Raw genomic sequence first — 18,483 nt, forward strand, 5'->3', positions numbered from 1 at the left:
CAGCTCGTCATTGTACAGACAACCTGGCTGCTTGTGGGGTCTCTGCAGGGATCCCAATGTCCTCAGCACTGAGGTGATCAACTTGGACACCAGAAACGCTTGTGTTCCTATGAACTGGGGAGCTCTTTGTTAACTCATTGGCTTGCTTGAAAAAATAAACAAACAGAGGAGCAAAGCTTAAAAATAAGAGTTTATTCACCGGTGGCCATGTGTAGAATCATAGAATCATTAAGGTTGGAGAAGAGCACTCAGATCATGTAGTCCAACTGTGTAGTTGAACTAGGATTTGTCTGCCTTTCTGTCTTGACTTCCTCTTGAAAATTATAAATCTTGATTTTAGTAGTATTTGAATACAGACTCAAACTCCTCCTAGTTGTTTCTAGGAGATCTACTGCTGGGCTCCTAAGTGTGATCTCAAGGGTCTAGGTGACAGTTGGAGATGTACAAGGAGAAGCTGGGCTTGTCTGTGACTGGAGGTTTTAATGGGCTTTTTAGTGACTGATATTTGTAGCTCATCTCAAGCTTGAAAATGTTCATCCCTTCATGCCACCTCTACAATGAGCTGTTAGTGGAGGAGAAATGATGAATTGGTCTGAACCCATCATTTATCATCTCCTTGATGTGTGGTTCTGAGCCTTTATTTGGCAGCATGCATATTTGCACATGACATCAGCCAGCACTTGAGAATCAACTGACTTCGCTGCAGTCAAAAGAGGCTCGTTTTCAGGAACAGTTATGGGAGGGGAAAGAAAATAAAAAGCGTGAAACGTAGCTTTGTTTGAAGTCTTCTCAACTTGGAACGTTCTGCCTGTTGGAGGTTCAGTCACTAGTGGTTGACTTGTGTGCTTTCCTGAAGCTCGCTGACCAGTTGTAAAGCCAAAGCTTTGTTTCAGGGGCTGCTACTCTCAGATGAAAGGTGTGGTTATTCAAGTTTCTTTCTATGTGCCAAAGGCTGCTCATGCTTAAAGGAGTGCAGCTCTGATGTCTTTGCTTTGTCTCTTGGGTGCTGGGTAGAGACCATGTGCAGTAGCTGTTGATACAAAGGTGATGTGGATGGAAGTGTGGTGCTTCTAACCTCAAACTGTGCGAAAGCCTTCTTCCTAAACTGAAATTCCCAAAGTCCTAAAACTCTTCTCAACAGGGTCGAACCAGTGGGATATTTAGCAAAGGGAGATCACGTGAAGCTGGGCTTCTCTCCTCTTTACCCAGGAGAAAGATTCATAGGATCCCAGAAGGGCTTAGATTGGAAATCAGACTGAAAGCAGCCCTTCTGGTCATGATGCTTAGGGCGTTGCTTTTTTGGTGTAGTGCAAGAGTCTGGTGGCATCATCCCTGTCACAAGGCTGAACGCTGCGGGTTAACGGTGGAGGAAGAGCACGCATTGACTTCTCCAGTTGCCCAGACTGCTGGTTTCACCACAAAGCTGTTTCATTTGCTAGCTGTTGTCTCTTGTGGTCTATTTTGTGTTGGTTTTCTTTCTTGTTTTCTTTTTTTTTGGTTCAGCTATGCTGGCCTCTCTGAAAAAGCAAACCACCTCCTGGTTCCTCTAATTCAGTACACGCTGCTGCTATGTCTTGCTTACGGTTTGCTTAACAAGCCTATCTTGTAACCACTTACACCACCACAGAGCTTGAGCAAACCACACTGCTGTGAGCTGTGCTGTGCTGGAAGGTCAAGAGCTTGAAGCTGAGCAGGGTGTGCTGGGGTTGGTTTTAGCTGAGTGATATCTGAAAAGGATATCTCATTTCATTGCTTCTCTTCTTGAGGTCGATGAGAATTAGTGTGCATGTTTGCAAGGGTTATTATCAGGGCAGCCGGGTCTGAATGAACACTTTTATTGCATTTGTCTGCTGCCATCTGGGGTTCCTGCTTCTTCAGCAAGAAGTGAATGATAAATGGCACAATGCAAAATGAAACTAGTCTGGATGCTGTTCTTAATGCACTTCAGTGCTGGCTAAGTGTGGCACTGTTGTGGTTATAATGGACTGTTGTATGACACACAGACCCCAGCACCCACATTATAGCTGTGATGGTTGACTTCTTTAACATTCAGCCCTTGAGAGGTAAAATGAAATCAATCCTGCAAGCAAAGCTTCTTCCCTCTTTCCAGATGGACACCGGCTTTGGGTACTCAGCTGCTGCTGAAGCCTGTGACTTCATTTGGTTTCCCTCCGGCAGTGCACTGAACCCATTGAAATCTCTTACAGGCAAAAAGAAGAAAATCCCTTCCATATGTCAAGTATTAGAAAAACACATGATTTTTTTGACTTGCACAAAGCATCCCGTTGTCTGACAGATATGGAAACAAGTGCACTCTTGTTTCTGGGAAGCTGAGCTCTGACCTTACACTGATAAGTCTGACATGTCACTGTCTGCTGTTTCAGATGGTCTCTGTTCGAGTTAACTGGGCATGTGGAGGCTGGGCAGGGCTCTGATCTTATCATTTTTCCCCTTAAAAGAGAGAGACTTCAGTATTCTCTGCTCTAAATCTCTTACTGTAGTCTTTCAGATCACTGGATTGCCCCCCCCAAAGACAGGGGAGAAAGCATTTTGTGTGTTAGCTTGTTCAGTGGCTTTTGTTAACAGATGTCTTTGCCCTCTGGATTCCCCCAGACTAATAAATCTGTGATCGATGGGGCAGTGCCTCATGAGGCCAAGTGCAAATGCATGGAACTTGCCAATTGAGTCAGACCACAGATTACATTGCCCAGCATCCTGTCTCTGCAGGAGCCCAGCAATGGGTGCTTGAGAGGGGCAGCAATCCTCCTATTCGTGCTCTGTGCTCCTTTCTTCTCTCTCTTGACCTCTAGCAATTGGCAGCTGTGTGCAAAATGTAGTGTTGCTTGTGCTCAGCTGGAGTGGTGTTGTGCCAACAGCTTGCTCCAGAATTGCTGTAACAGGAAAATGCATCATGGTCTGAAAAATGGTCCTTGGGTGCCTTGGAGGGGTTCCTGAGAAAGTGGGAGCCTGCCTTTATCTGGACTGGGATCTTCATTACAGGACTGCAGTGCTTGCAGTGAGGGATGCTGCCTGGTGATGAATAATGGGATGAAGCATGAACCTTGTGGTCTCTGGGTGTCTTTTTCTTCCCACTGCAGTGGATGGTTAGTTTGGCCAAGAAGAAGGTGAGAAGGAGAAAGACAGGGACTTAAGTGGGAAAGGGAGGAATAAATGGGGTGGGAAAGTTCAGACAGAGCTGCAGCAGAAGCTGTTGGAGATGCTGGCAGAGGTGGTGCATCTTGTGCTCTCAGTGATCCCACATTCTGGGGTCTTTGTCACTGTTTGTTTTGTTTCTAAGTCCTATCAGCTCCCATTAGCATTTCACACAGAAGCAGCAACAAGGGGGACAAGTGCAGGAGGCCCCATCTAATCTCATGACTTCCACTTGTCCCGTCACTCAAGCATATCAAGGCCAGGTTGGATGGGGCCCTGGGCAGTCTGGTCTGGTATTAGATATGGAGGTTGGCAGCCCCTGCCTGCAGCAGAGGAGTTGGAGCTTCATGATCCTTGAGTCTTTTCCAACCCAAGACGTATAGAGAGGATGCAAGTTGCCTGGTACTGTCATTTTATGAAGAGTTAAGAGCAGCCCAGGGGTGGGAGACGCAACAAAACACCCAGAATATACAAAAGAAGGACTGAAATTTCATAGAATCATTGAGGTTGGAAACGACTTCGAAGATGATCCAGTCCAACTCAACCTGTCCTCACCATGCCTACTAAACATGTCTCAATGTCACGCCCTCCGTTTGTGTGTGGGCAATGACAAATTTGTTTGGCTGTTGTGCATCAAGGCAAGAAAGTCTCGTTTTGGACACTCATTTGAGCTAACAAGTCACGAAAGGATGGAGATGAAGAGCTACCAGCTGTGCACATACAGCTGACCATCAGCCTTTCAGTGAGCACTTCTCTGAAGACCAGGCAATTTTGAGTGACTGGAGTAGGAACCCCCTTATGTATACAGCTATTTTCACATACTTGTTAATCTAGGATATTGTTCTGTTCTGCTGCTCTGAGCCTCTCTGTGTGTAGTGTGACTTGGGCAGGGGTGATACCTTCATGGCAATAGAAATAAATTCAGGATCATCACCTCCTGATGATTTTTGCTGGAGTTGTGCTGCTCTGTAAAGACTTATGTTTTCAATAAAGCTTTTAGTTTTCCTCAGGGATGCTGTGTTGGATACTGGCTTCATAATACTGCCTAATTAGGCCTGAATGGAGTAAAGCACTGTCTTTGAGCTTCCCGTTCAAGTATAGCTTGGGCTAATTATTTTGCATCTTGGTTGCTCAGGAGTCTGAGCTGGGCACACAAAATGCAGGTGACCTCATCCAAATCGCTGCTCTTCCTTCATGTCTGGCTTTGACCCAAGGTTGGAAAAGCCCTCCTAGAAACCCAAACCCTGCCCACCCCCACCATACCCATTGGCCTTGTCCCTCACTACCACATCTCCACGGCTCCAGAACACCTCCAGGGATGGTGACTTCCCCACGTTCCTGGGCAGCCTGTGCCTGACCACTCTTTTTGGAATAAATTTCTCATACTACCCAACCTGATGTGCTTGGTGTCTTGGGATTATATGTGCTTTTTTGCTGGATTATACAATTGTAGAAGAAAACTGCTGCTGCTTTCATTTTGATTCATAGAATGATAGAATGGTTTGGGTTGGAAGGGACCATGAAGCTCACCCAATCCCAACCCCCTGCTGCAGGCAGGGACACCTCCCATAGCCCAGGTTTCTCACAGCCCCATCCAGCCTGGCCTTCAGTGCTTCCAGGCAGGGATTCCTTAGGAATGTAATGGCAGGACCAGCGTGATGCCCTTGTTTTGTAGGAGGGTGCCATGACACTGACATGATGGTACATGTTGATGCCAGGGCACGAGTGGTACAGACACCAGGAGGTTCTGAATGGTTGTAGGCACGGTTTGGATGGAAATGCTGGTTGATAATGGTTACAGCTTGGATCATTATGAGAGTTTGGTTCCTAAGAGGCTGGTGGGGTAAATACAAACAAAAGGAGAGAGATGAGCACTGGCTGTCGGCCTGGGTCATCTCTGTAATTAATGCTTGGCACAAAAAGCATCACAAGGTGCTGTTTCTCTACCATCCAGCATGTGATGATAGTACTTGGCTCCTCTAAGGTCTTTCTGGTGGAGTAAACATTCCCTTAGAAGTAACAAACTTGATGGATTTTTCTCTATTTTCAGCTCTCCGTTGCTGACTCTCTCAGCAATTTCCCATTAGACTCTGGGAAATGCTCAGATATTTCTTCCTTCCCTGTCTTTCCTGGCTGGCTGGGATGGGGCTTTGAGCAACTCCCTGCTCAGTAAGTCAGTGTGTGTTCTCACTGGGTTCAGTTTCATCAGTTCCTCTCCGGGAGCCTGTCACTGTTTTCATAATAAACTGTGATATTTATGGGTGGAAGATAAATCTGTGGGTTTTCCTTTGTGTATGGCAAGCAGAGATCTGGGAGGGACTTCATATATTCAGTTGTTTGTATCAGAGCTGGAGCAAAAAGTTACTTCTATCCAGTGCGGTTGGTTTTTATTATTACTTCAATAAAAGTTAGAAATTATTTTCCATATATATATATATGTGTATATACATTTTTTTTTCTTGGGCTGCTTATGGTCGTGGAGTGTGGGAATGCATTTGAGAGAGAGTATTTCTGAAGTCAGCTGATTTTCACCAGCACTTGTTTGGAAATTTGGGTTGTCAGTGCGGCCGGTTTTATTGCTGGTCTAACAGTGAGAGATTTTTGTGACAGGAACAGCCTGCCCTTTGCAAACATATTGAACCAAATGGGAGGTGACCTGCTATTTCCTACAAGAGGGGAGCTGAGAAAATAAGTAAAAATAGTCCCTCTGCCCACCTCGGGCTAAAGTGACAGCAAACACCACTGAGGCAACCCATGCTTCCATGTCAGCATCCTACTGGGTTAACCTTGGCTGTGTGGCCCACGTCCATCCTCCCACCCAGCACCAGGAAGGGTTTTGCATGGGAGGGGTGGACAGTCTTATTGCCCTTCTCCAGAAACCACAGTTTATGGACCCAGCAGCATCCAGACACAACACAGCCAAGCATCTCTTGTGTGAATACCTGCACTTGCTGTGCAGCCATCCCATGTCTGGGAAGAGGACTGGGGGAAGGGTTGATTTTATCTGGGTGAGCTGCTCCTCTCCCAAGCAGTTCCCTCCTTGCAGCTCTAATTGGTAGCTGAAGCACCCAGCTGGGCTGTGGCATTAATGAGGACAATGGCCATCAATCTAACAGCATTATCTTTTGGTAGATAAGGAAATGTTGGGTGTGAAGATGTCCTAGATAAACGATTTACCAAGTTTCTGGGTACATGTAAGGGCTTTAATCATGTTCAATAATCAGTGAATGGATTGATGTGTAGGTTCAATACTTGCTTTCACAGGTTTTACATTTGCAGCAGTTCTTAATTAAGAACAAAATGGGTAATCTCAAGGCATTTTCCCTCCCCTCCCCCCTCTTCTCTTCAAAGTTTTCCTTTCCCCTTTCATTTTCTTCCCTACATCCCTTCATGCAGATTTGGAATATGGTCCTGCTCCAATCTCAGATCTGCGGAAGGACATTGTTCAGCAAAGCAGGACTAAACTAGACTAAACTTGGTGGGAAACTGGTGGAAAAAGGAGCTGGGAGGTGGGATCTGGTCCCAGCCCTGCACTGTGCATCTTTGCAAAAAACCCTTCCTAAGCTGAGAGTGTGCAGTGATGGAGCTGTACCTAGGAGCTGGTTCATCTGGGGTCAGAGGGGGATTTTCCTTAGGACTCTACACAAGTGCTCCATCTCCAGTGATACATTTGTGCTGAGAAAAAGGGATTGTAATTCAGCCCTGTGTGACATGTTCATCTGCCAGCCAATTGACAGCCTCATAAATCAGGTCCTTTTACTGCAGTGCTGCCCGGATCTCTAGCCCAGGGTCCGTCCTTTGGCTGTGGTGCCATACAGGAATGCAGCTGAGGTGGCTGTGCCCTCTCCCATGGTAGGCAGATGGAAGGTCAGGCACTGGAATGGACTGCCAAGGGAGGTGGTGGAGTCACTGAGCCTGGGGGTGTTCAAGGAAAGGCTGGATGTTGCGTTGAGGGACGTGGTTTAGTGGGAGCTATTGGGAATAGGTGAACGGTTGGACTGGATGAGCTTTTAGGTCTTTTCCAACCTTGGTGACTCTATGATTCTATGATTCTAAGGTGAGCAGCAAATCTTGGAGGGACCTGTGGAGGAGTTACAGCCTGGACCACGGTGCAGGACACGAAGCTCAGCTCACCATCTCCTTGTCCATCCAGCCCTTCTTTTGAGTAGGATTGTGGATGTTAAAGGGATACGGATGCACAGTGGTTGGCTCTACCCACAGCCTAGAGGTGTGGGGGAGTAGTGATGCAATGGATTTATTCCATTTTCATCTCATTAAAATTTGATCTTGGGGTAATACTTGGATAATACTGTTCTCATCAACAACCATCTTATGCCATCATCATTGGATAATCGTAAGGCAAGCACCTGCATTTGGTGCTTTCTTACAACATAAATTCTACATCTGACTTTCTGGTTGGGTTTGGGATCTCTGTGCCTTGTTTTTTGCAGTGATTATTAGCCAGGGCATTTCATAGTCAAGAGCTTGCTTCTCCAAGGGAATTTGGGGATATCTGTGCTACTTGAGGAACAACTGTGTTGTCCCTGCCTCCCTCCAACGTATTACAAACGAGCAGAAGAATTGTTAACAAGAAGGTAACTTGCATCACATAGCTTGCATTGTCTGATGGAGCCTGAGTTGAGGAACCAGCTGATTTTACAGCGGATTTATTGATATGAAATGCAAACTCATCTGGTTCAACAGTTTTCCCCAAATCAATATGTCCTTTAAGGCTGTCGGGTTCCCTTAGGTCAGCAGAGCAGCAGTGATGTTGGGTTGGAGAGGTGCCAGTCAGCTCAAAAACATCTCTCCTCTGCTTGGATGTGTCTGAGCTGTTCTATTTCAGGAAGTAGATGGATTGGTGTGAAACACAATCACCTGGGAGTCTTTGCTGGGCATGTTCCTGCTTGGGAAGCCAGCCCACTATGGAGAGCTGCTCCTCTTATTGCTGCCTCTTTTCTGGCTTTTGGAATAAATTAATGGTGAGTTTGCTTTGATGCTTACCAAGAACTTGATCAACTTTCCAGCTGGTTTGCCAAGAGCATCCCCACCCCAGGCTGCAAGGCGCTTCCTCAGGCACTGCTGCCAAAACTTCAGCCTCCTCCATCTTCCTTGGGGCACTGAGAGCTGCTTGTTTCATGTGGAGCTGCTTGTTTCCTAGCTGAGGTATGGAGTGTGAGAGCAGAGCTAAGCATTATACTAATAAAGAGTGATTCAGCACCTTTCATTGTGTTTTGTTGCTCCAGAAGACTGAAACTCATTGAATGAAAATAATGTGCTCAATCCTGAGATTTTTCTTTTTGCTCATCTTTCTTATCAGCCTTGGACTGTTTGTGCTTTTTTGCATTAATATTACAGAATCGTCACAGAATTACATTATCATAAGGGTTGGAAGGGACCTCCAGAGATCACAGATCACAGAATCACAGAATCACAGAATCACCCGGGTTGGAAGGGACCGCAAGGATCATGTAGTTCCAACCCCCCTGCCTAGCAGGGCCACCAACATACATATTCAGATCAGGTTGCCCAGGACCCCGTCCAACCTGGCCTTAAACACGTCCAAGGACGGGGCATCCACAACCTCCCTGGGCAGCCCGTTCCAGGGCCTAACCACTCTCCTAGTAAAGAACTTCCCCCTAACATCTAACCTAAATCTTCCCTCCTTCAACTTAAAACCATTTCCCCTAGTCCTGCTGTCGTCAGCCCTTTTGAAGAGTTTACTCCCCTCCTGGGTGTAGGTTCCCTTCAGGTATTGATAGGCTGCAATGAGGTCACCCCGCAGCCTTCTCTTCTCCAGGCTGAACAAGCCCAACTCCCTCAGCCTGTCCTCATAGGGGAGGTGCTCCAGCCCCTTGATCATCTTAGTCGCCCTCCTCTGGACCCTTTCCAAAATCTCCATGTCTTTCTTGTACTGAGGGCTCCACACCTGGACACAGTACTCCAGATGGGGCCTCACAAGAGCCGAGTAGAGAGGGACAATTACCTCCCTGTCCCTGCTGGCCACCCCTCTCCTGATGGAGCCCAGGATCCCATTTGCCTTTTGAGCTGCCAGAGCGCACTGCTGGCTCATGTTCAGTCTCTCGTCCATCAGGACCCCCAGGTCCTTCTCTGCCGAGCTGCTCTCAAGGACCGCTCCTCCCAGCCTGTACAGGTGCCTGGGGTTCTTCCGGCCCAAATGCAAAACCTTGCACTTTGCCGTGTTGAACCTCATCAGGTTCACCCGAGCCCAGCCCTCCAGCCTGTCGAGGTCCCTCTGAATGGCATCCCTTCCTTCCACCGTATCAACTGCACCACTCAACTTGGTGTCGTCAGCAAACTTGCTGAGGGTGCACTCAATTCCCTCATCGATGTCATTAATAAAGATGTTAAAGAGCACCGGTCCCAAGACAGACCCTTGGGGGACACCACTTGTTACCGGCCTCCACCTGGACATAGAGCCATTGACCACCACCCTCTGTCTGCGGCCTTTCAACCAATTGCTTATCCATCGGGTCGTCCACCCATCAAATCCACTTCCCTCCAATTTGGAGATGAGGATGTGGTGGGGGACCATGTCAAAGGCCTTGCTCAGGTCCAGGTAAACGACATCGGTCGCCTTCCCTTTGTCCACCAATGCCGTCACTCCATCATAGATCATTGAGTCCAACCCCCTGCCAAAGCAGGCTCCCTACATCAGGTTGCACAAATAGGTGTCCAGGCAGGTCTTAAACATCTCCAGAGAAGGAGACTCCACAGCCTCCCTGGGCAGCCTGTTCCAGTGCAATATTCCATTTGTTATTCACGTATTCTTTTTTTCTTCATTTCCCCAAAATTTCAAATTGCAGTAAAAGCCTTGAAAATAGAATCACAGAATGGCCTGGGTTGGAAGGGACCTCAAGGATCACAAAGCTCCAACCCCCCACCAATGCAGGGCCACCAACCTCCCCATTTCACAGCAGCCCAGGCTGCCCAGGGCCCCATCCAACCTGGCCTCCAACACCTCCAGGGATGGACGGGGCATCACAGCCTCTCTGGGCAGCTGTTCCAGCACCTCACCACTCTCTGAGTAAAGAACTCAAGAACCATTCCATGATTCTCTGATGGACCTAGTGGGTGCTATACTTGCAGTGTGATCCTCTTCTTGCTCATCATGCTGTCTTTTGGCTTTCAAGATGGCGGTTATCTCTCTTTCCCATCTACTGATAGAGGAAGGCTGGTCAGGCATCCAGAAGGTGGCATTAAATGCTTCCATGAATGCATCTTCAGAGTGGTGGAAGTGCTGAGGGTGTGATGAGCTGCCTAGTGTGGGCCCATACCACTGTCTGGGGAGCAGATGCTGTATTGTCCAATATGTGCTTTTGCCCATACTTCAGTGGTGTGGATTGAAGTTGTAAGTGGCTGTGGGGTATGTCAACCATGACGAGGTTGGATGAGAGTGGAAGTTCTTAATGCTCTCCTGGCATATATAAAGTGAGCAGAAGTGGATTTGGAATGACAGAAAGATATTTTTTCATAGAATTATTGAAGGTTGGAGAAGATGTTCAAGATCCCCATCCCCACCCATACCCCATGCCCACTGCCCACATCCCTCAGTGACACATCTCCATGATTCTGGAACACCCCCAGGGATGGTGACCCTCCACTCCCTGGGCAGCTGTACCAGTGCCTGACTGGTCTCTGGGGAAGGAATTTTCCCTAATATCCAACCTGTCCCCTCCCCAGCACAGTCTAAGGCCATCACCTCTTGTCCTGTCACTGTTACCCAGGAGCAGAACCAGCCCCCACATTGCTACAGCCTCCTTTTAGGGAGTTAGAGAGAGCAATAAATTCTTAATACAAATCTTCCCCATTCAACGTGGTTTTTTATTGTTTTGTTTTGTTTTAATGTAGCTCCATGCACTCTAGCAATATTAGGTGAAACATGTTGTCACGGGGCTGGGTTTTTTTAATCTTGAACCGTTGCTAAAGGGATTGGTGCATTGGATGATGGCAAGACAGAATTCTCAGCCCTGCTGACACTGGACACACTTTAATCCATGGGTGCCTTGACTTGCTGTGACACCATAAGGCACTGAGTCAGCTGACAAATGGAGCAAAACAATTATATTTTGCAACAGGGTTAAGGGCTAGAAGTGTTCTCCTCCCTCTCTGTCTAGGTATGATTCATGAGATAATTCACTGCCTCTGCTTCTGAATTGTTTTCCTTATCTATTATCTCTTGTTCTCCAGCCTGTCATTACTTGCTGCTGTCAATGGGGATGATGTGAGCCGCCTTAGGGAACGCATTTGCCTTCGTGGCTCTGGCAGTGATGGATGGGTTCACCTCGAGTCAGATGCTGCTGCCGCTTCCTTCAAAATTATGCTGAGCAAGCACAAAAGCTGATGGATGTTGGCAATCCATCACTGCAGCTGATGTGGGTTGCAGCAGCCCCGACAGCCTCTGGAGCAGGTTGCTGTTGCTCTGCCTTGCTCTTTGCTTTTGTGCCAGATGTAGGCTGTGCTTGGACCTGCTGTTTTCAAGAACAGGAGTGACAAAGATGCTCAGAGGGCTGGAGCAGCTCTGCTGTGAGGAAAGGTTGAGAGAACTGGGCTTGTTGAGCTTGGAGAAGAGAAGGCTGCAGGGAGACCTCATGGTGGCCTTCAGTGCTTGAAGGGAGCGGATAAACAGGAGGGGGAACGGCTGTGTGTGAGGGTGGGTGGTGACAGGACAAGGGGAATGGCCTTAAAATGAGACAGGGGAGGTTTAGGTTGGATGTGAGGAGGAAGTTTTTTCACCAGAGGGTGGTGAGGCAGTGGCACAGGTTGCCCAAGGAGGCTGTGGATGCCCCATCCATCCCTGCAGGCATTCAAGGCCAGGCTGGATGTGGCTCTGGGCAGCCTGGGCTGCTGGTTGGTGACCTGCACACAGCAGGGCTTGGAGCTGGATGAGCGCTGTGCTCCTCTGCAACCCAGGCCATTCTATCATTCTATGACAGTATAGGACCCACAGCCATTCTGTTTATTGAGGGCTGTCTTGTAAAGCACTGTGAGACATCTTTGGAGATGAAGAACTGTCTTCCTTTCCTCCCCTCAGTCCCTCTGACTTGTCTCCAAATGTGAACAGCCATATTACCCTGCACATGCCCTCAGAGCCCATTGCTCTGTTTTTGGGCAACCTTTGCTTTATGAATGACCCCTACCATTGTACTGCAGGGAAATTTTGGAAAGAACTGCTGGTGTTGACACACAAACTAGTTTATGAGAGCTTAGCATAAAACTGCTTTATGAGCAGCCAGCACTCAACTTCTAATTAGTCCAGTGCCTCTGTGACTTAAGAACAAATAAAATTTGAGGTTTTAATCACTTGCAACCAACGTTTGAAGCTATCAGAGTGGTAGAAGAGGTTGGAAGGACTGCTGAAGCCTCTGTTATAATTGTCAGCAGTGATTGAAGTGTTTCACAAAGGTGTCTTGCAATGGGATGGCCATGGTGAGGACAGCCTTCCTGCTGGGAACAACCCCTTTGAAGCCTCATGGTGTCCCCTCCTCTGCCAGGAAATAGCCCCAGTCCCTCTCAAAGCTGCTATGCTAAGTAACATCAGGCTGTTCAAATGCAAGCTCTTTTTCAGCTGGATATCTGATTTTCTTTTTTTTTCTTTTTGCTGGTGCTTGCAGAGGACAATGAGTTCTTGTACTCCTGTTCCTGATGGTGCTGATTTTAAACCATCAGAGTGAAGAGCAGATTGCATTTTCTCTTGCTTTGATATCTGTAAAGAAAAGAACTAGGTGATATTCACAGTACTTCTCAGAAGCAGGCAGAGTGTATTCCTTCTTCTCAGAGATACGTTTTTTGTTTTGCTGCTTAAAGCGTATGGGCAAATCTTTGAAGACCAACCAGCCCAGGTACTGCTGGGCAGTAGGTGTTGAGAAGGGATAGAAACTCCCAGGAAAACAATAACAACAAAAACACCAAAGCAAAACCCACAGATTTCAGGTTGTCACTTCCATGGTGCATGTTTGTAGCCTCTTTTGGAGCAAACAGAAACCTACCTGAGCCCTGCAGCTCATGCATATATCCAACATCCTTTGCACTTGCACTAATGAAGCAGCAGGGGTGGACGTTGGATTTTCCTTGCTCCATTGCACAAAAGACAGAGGCTGGCTCTGGCCAGGTGTATCACAGTGTTATTAAGGTTGGAAAGACCTATCAAATCCCCATCCCACCCCAACCCACCATGCCCACTGACCATGTCCCTCAGTCCCCATGGCTCTGGAACACCCCCAGGAACAATGACTTTTCCAACTCTTTGGGCAGCCTGGGCCAGTGCATTGCCACTTTTTTGGTGAAAAAAAAGGAAAATCTCCTTTTTCCTCCTACTGAACGTGGCTGTGTCATCTGAGAACCCCTTTTGCTTGCCACACAGGTGACCCATGAGACCAAATCAGTTCATTGCTGTGTGTGGTGCTTGATGTCGCCTGTGGTCTGAGCTTGGCACGTTGGCTGGTGGCACTGTCTGCAACAGCCTAGGAGATGTGTGTGCTGAAGGGCATGTATAAGGAATAAACAGCTTGCTGAAATAAGGCCCAACACCTGGCAGAGGAGAGCATTAATTTTGCAAACAGTATTCAGGTCTTTAACAGTTACGTTTTCTTCACGCTGAAAGGTGTGAAAATATGGGGGTGGTGACAAAATGGTGGAGTTAAGGAAAGCAAAAACAAAATGGGAAAGGAAAGAGATTTGGAATCAGGAAAGGTCTCTAGATGTGGAGCTGAAAGGGAACATTTACAAGTGGCCATCTTCAGAATCACGTCCTTCCTGTAGGCAGAGGAACCCTTAGAGATGCAGGAGAAGCCGATGCATTAAATGCATCCAGTTGTCTCCAGAAAACTGGTTCCTAGGTGTTGGTTCCTATGTGTCCTTTGAAGGATGGGAATGATGATGCTTTGTGTAATGGAGGATCTTAGATGGTTCCTCCCAGCTCTCCATGTACAAGCAGCCCCTGGTTCAGACTGGGTATCAGGCTGCTGGGACTGGTTGGAGAGTCACAGGAGGTTTGTCTGGCCTGGGACTGACTGCACTATGTAGAGCCTTCTGTACCCCATGGCTGTCCATGAGTAAAAACTGTAGGGTGTCACCTGCTTTTAGGGCCTCCATTGCCCAGGGAGAGGGATGGAGCCTGAATGGAGAGCTCAGGTCTGGCTTAACATGAGACAATGGGAGTGTTGCACAGTGACCACCCATCTCTCTGTAAATCCTGTATTTCCTTTTATTTTTAAGGCCTGAGGGAATGTACTACTCAAGGATAGATGGTGTTGCAAAACCAGCTCTGAAAAAGTACTGCCTTGTTTGTTTAACCTAATGGTGCTGCTGCTTGCTGTGATGTTGATGACTTTGCAACCATGTGTGCAGGAAGAAAACTGAATCACTTAATTTGCCTATCAAATACAGCAGCATTTGATTCAGATTTGATTCATGGAGCTGAATGGGGTTTTGGCCCCTCCTGTTCCTAGATAATGTGGTCATAGTATATGTCTGTGCAAAACATCTCCTGGACCAATGCACAATAACAGCTGGGTAAAAGCCATGCTATGCTGTACATAAGCAAGTATCAAGTTTTGTCCCAGCACGTGATGGGCATATATGATGTCAGTCTTATATATGCTCCCTTCTGTGCTGTCTCTACGTTCTAGCCATGCCTATCCCACATCTTCTGACAGTAAACATATGTTCAGTGACCAGTTGGTTGACGTAAGTTTGGTAGCCTAAAGCTCCATCTTTTATGGAAGGAGGCCAACACGCATCATGCAAACACTGCTGCCAGATCTACTGTGCTGGCAGATGGGTTCCTGTCATAAAATCATGGAATGGTTTGGGTTGGAAGGGACTTTAAGGCCCATCTAGTCCCAACCCCTCCATGGACATAGTCACCCTCCCATTGACCAGGAACCCAAATCCCCATCCAGGGCCTTGTGCACTGCCAAGGATGGGGACCACACTGTTCTGTGGGCAGCAGTGCCCGGGCCTCACCATCTCAGTGAGGATTTTCACCCTAATATATAAGCTCTACCTTCCCTCTTTTAATTGGAGACTGTGAGTGAGATGTTGGCCTCTAAAGCTGTAGGACCTCTCTTTGGGATTTCTCACCTGCTGGGAGTCCATGGCTTTTGGAGGTGGTGCATGTAAATCCATCCTTCAGTGTTAGCTCTGAGGGTTCCCCATGGCTTGCCCCATGGCTCTGGAGGTGTGTCCTATGTCACCCTTGTTGTGGACAAGTATCTGTTCTCCCAAGACTTCTCAGAAATGCTTAAAGTAAAAATATTCTACATAAAATGCTCCCAGTTAACACCTCTTATGCTCATAGATTCATGAAGGCAAAAAAAAATAATCTGCAAGCAAATATACCGAATTTGCTTCTTTCAGCATACTGTCTCATTCTGCACTAACAAGTCTCTATTTTGATTAGTTATTTAACCTTGGAGTGTTTTAACATAGCAATTTTCTCTCCTATGAGGAAAGGCTGAGTGAACTGGGTCTGTTCAGCCTTGAGAAAAGAAGACTGAGAGGGGACCTGATCCAGGTCTATAAATATCTAAGATGTGGGGGGCAGAATGGCGAGGCCGGACTCTTTTCAGTGGTGAGTGGAGACAGGACAAGGGGAAATGGCCAGAAACTGGAGCATAGGAAGTTCTGCACCAATGTGAGCAAGAACTTCTTTACAGTGAGGGTGACGGAGCACTGGAACAGGCTGCCCAGGGAGGTGGTGGAGTCTCCTTCTCTGGAGATGTTCAAGACCTGCCTGGATGCCGACCTGTGCGACCTGCTGTAGGGAACTGCTTTGGCAGGGGGTTGGACTCGATGAGCTCTGGAGGTCCCTTCCAACCCCTACAATTCTGTGATTCTGTTATTTGGCTTAGAAAAAAACCTTTCTAGCAATGTGAACACTTCCAGTGTACTGTGCACGAGGAGAACAAAGCCCTAGAGCTTTGGCACTTCTTAGCTTAGGCGCTTCTCCCTTTGGTGGTGCTGTAAGACAGTTGGGCTGTTTCCCCTGAGCAGTGTTGTGAAGTATCTCATTGCTCCCTACAAACTTTGCTTTGCTGCCCTTCGTTGGGTATCACAGATGCACACCATGAGAACGACTGGGGATAAGATTTTCATTGTGCATAGGCCGTCTTCTCCCAGTAACCTCTCAGTGGAAAAGACAGTAGTAAGTTCTTTTTCAAATGGATTGAGTGGTGCTAAATGAGTTCATCCCTTCAAAGCCCAGCTCTAACATCAGTTAGCTGAAGAACAAAACCAGCTAATATAAGAGGAATAGGGGTAGGTCGTACTGGTCGTACTGGGTTGGCTGTGCCAGCAGCCTGTTACAGAACGTGGGATGCAGTCTGGATATTGTGATTGGAAGCTGAAGGATATAAATTTCTCACCCTACTGTGGCATAATATTATGGTTTTTTTCAATGATTGGTACTAAAATGGGTTCCTAACACTGCAAGGTTATTGGGGCACTCCAGAAATCTCTTGCCCATCATCTCGAGTTCAGTGGAAAACCCTTGTATGCAGGCTGCCTTGATGCTGGGTCAAATTGAGACAGTCCAAATATGCAGAGAGGATCCAAAAACGCCCACAAAACCAGCAGTGTCCCCAGTTGGAAGGAGTGCCCTCCAATTCTCCTTGTGCACTCAGTGCTGCAGACGGTTGGTGAATGACCTGCTGGAGCACCTCCATTAAGGTGCACTTAAAATGATGAGGCTGCTGCCTGAATCAGGATACTACAGAGCTACAAAGAATAATTTAATCATTTTCCATCTGACCGAGTCCAAAATCCCCTCTATTTTTATGTTGGCATTTCAGTAGTTTAACAAATGCATTAAGACAGCTGTGGTGAAAGCACCTGTAACTGCAAATCACCATGCCACGTTTTAATCTCTGCTTTATTCTGCCATAGGTCAAAACAGAGGCTGTTAGCTTAAGCCCAGAAATGGCTTGCAAGCCTCTTAATTCCTTTGCCCCTTACTCCTTTTTTGAATATCTTGTTCAGTGGTGGCCATTCTGGCAATTTTGGAAAAGTGAAACAAGTGTTCATCTCTGGAGTTCAGAGCATAGTCCTGTGGGGCTCCAGGAAGTATCAGCTTTGTAAAAAGGGGCCTGGGGGGTTGTTTTCTATCTTCCCTTATGAGCTTGTTCCTTTTTTTATTTTATTTTATTTTAAGAATTAATATTCCTAGAAGCAGAGCTGCTTTTTGGAAGTTACTTTGTGTAGTGATGCCATCAGCTTGGAGTCAACCTCTCCCAAAACTAAGATTACACTTACCTGAGTGGCCAGAGGCCAAACGAAAGCAGGAATGAATTATGAAGTGAGGAAGACAAAATATCTAGGTTTGCTTGGGGGAGAAAGTCATTGAAAGGATGCACTGGCAAATTTTTGGGCTGTTGTCTTGCTTATGGCCATACAACGAAATGCTCTTTTTCACTGAATCAGAAGACATGCAAAAAGCTGTTGAGCTTAGTAATTCATGCATCAACGTCTTGAGCTTTGTTTAAGCACTTTTGTCTGTGATTATAGTACTGGATGAAATAGGATTATGGTTTGTTTTTCTTGGCATCCTGACATTTTGCTTAAGGAGGACTTTGTTATTAAGCCATCTTTAGTATGTAAGGATACTAAAACCAGTGATGAAAGCTTGTGAAATAATTCATGTGCTTCCTGTGTGTTTGGCTACTGCTTTATGTTCGTTACAGCTTTCTACAGTAGATTGCTTTCATACAGTTTGGGGGAGGAGGGTTACATGCATATGAATCTAATTATTTTGAATAGGAGTAAAGGAGTCCTCCATCGCCGCGTGCTCTGTCATTCCTGTCTGCAAAATTGCAGCTATTTATCCTCCTTGGGGTCCCGTTGCAGTGAAATTCCAGATGTTGGTGTTTGCTGGGTTTTAAAAATGATTTTAATTTTCTCAGAGGTCTAGAGTGTGTCAGGATTGATTTTGCTGCCTGTGAATGGAGACTTTCCTTCTGTGGGCTCTGAGCTTGGAAGACGACTTGAGAGACACAGCATATATTTTTGATAGGCTTTGGAATATTGAGAACCAGGTTTACCCAGATTGATCTCATCTTGAAAATGTTACTTCTGTGGAGACACCAAGAAGGGAAATCACAGAATCACAGAATCACCTGGGTTGGAAGGGACCCCAAGGATCATGTAGTTCCAACCCCCCTGCCTGGCAGGGCCACCAAACATCCACATTCAGATCAGGTTGCCCAGGACCCCGTCCAACCTGGCCTTAAACACGTCCAAGGACGGGGCATCCACAACCTCCCTGGGCAGCCCGTTCCAGGGCCTAACCACTCTCCTAGTACAGAACTTCCC

The 18,483-nt window shown here is 46.9% G+C and overlaps 1 protein-coding gene across 4 annotated transcripts in view; it reads left to right on the forward strand.

The window, feature by feature from the left end:
* Window positions 1–18,483, forward strand: part of GDPD5 (glycerophosphodiester phosphodiesterase domain containing 5) — a 171,192-nt gene that overhangs the window by 85,497 nt on the left and 67,212 nt on the right. The gene's annotated exons all lie outside the window — the stretch shown is intronic.

The sequence above is a fragment of the Lagopus muta genome, chromosome 1, assembly GCF_023343835.1.
Source record: "Lagopus muta isolate bLagMut1 chromosome 1, bLagMut1 primary, whole genome shotgun sequence".
Lineage (NCBI taxonomy): Eukaryota > Metazoa > Chordata > Aves > Galliformes > Phasianidae > Lagopus > Lagopus muta.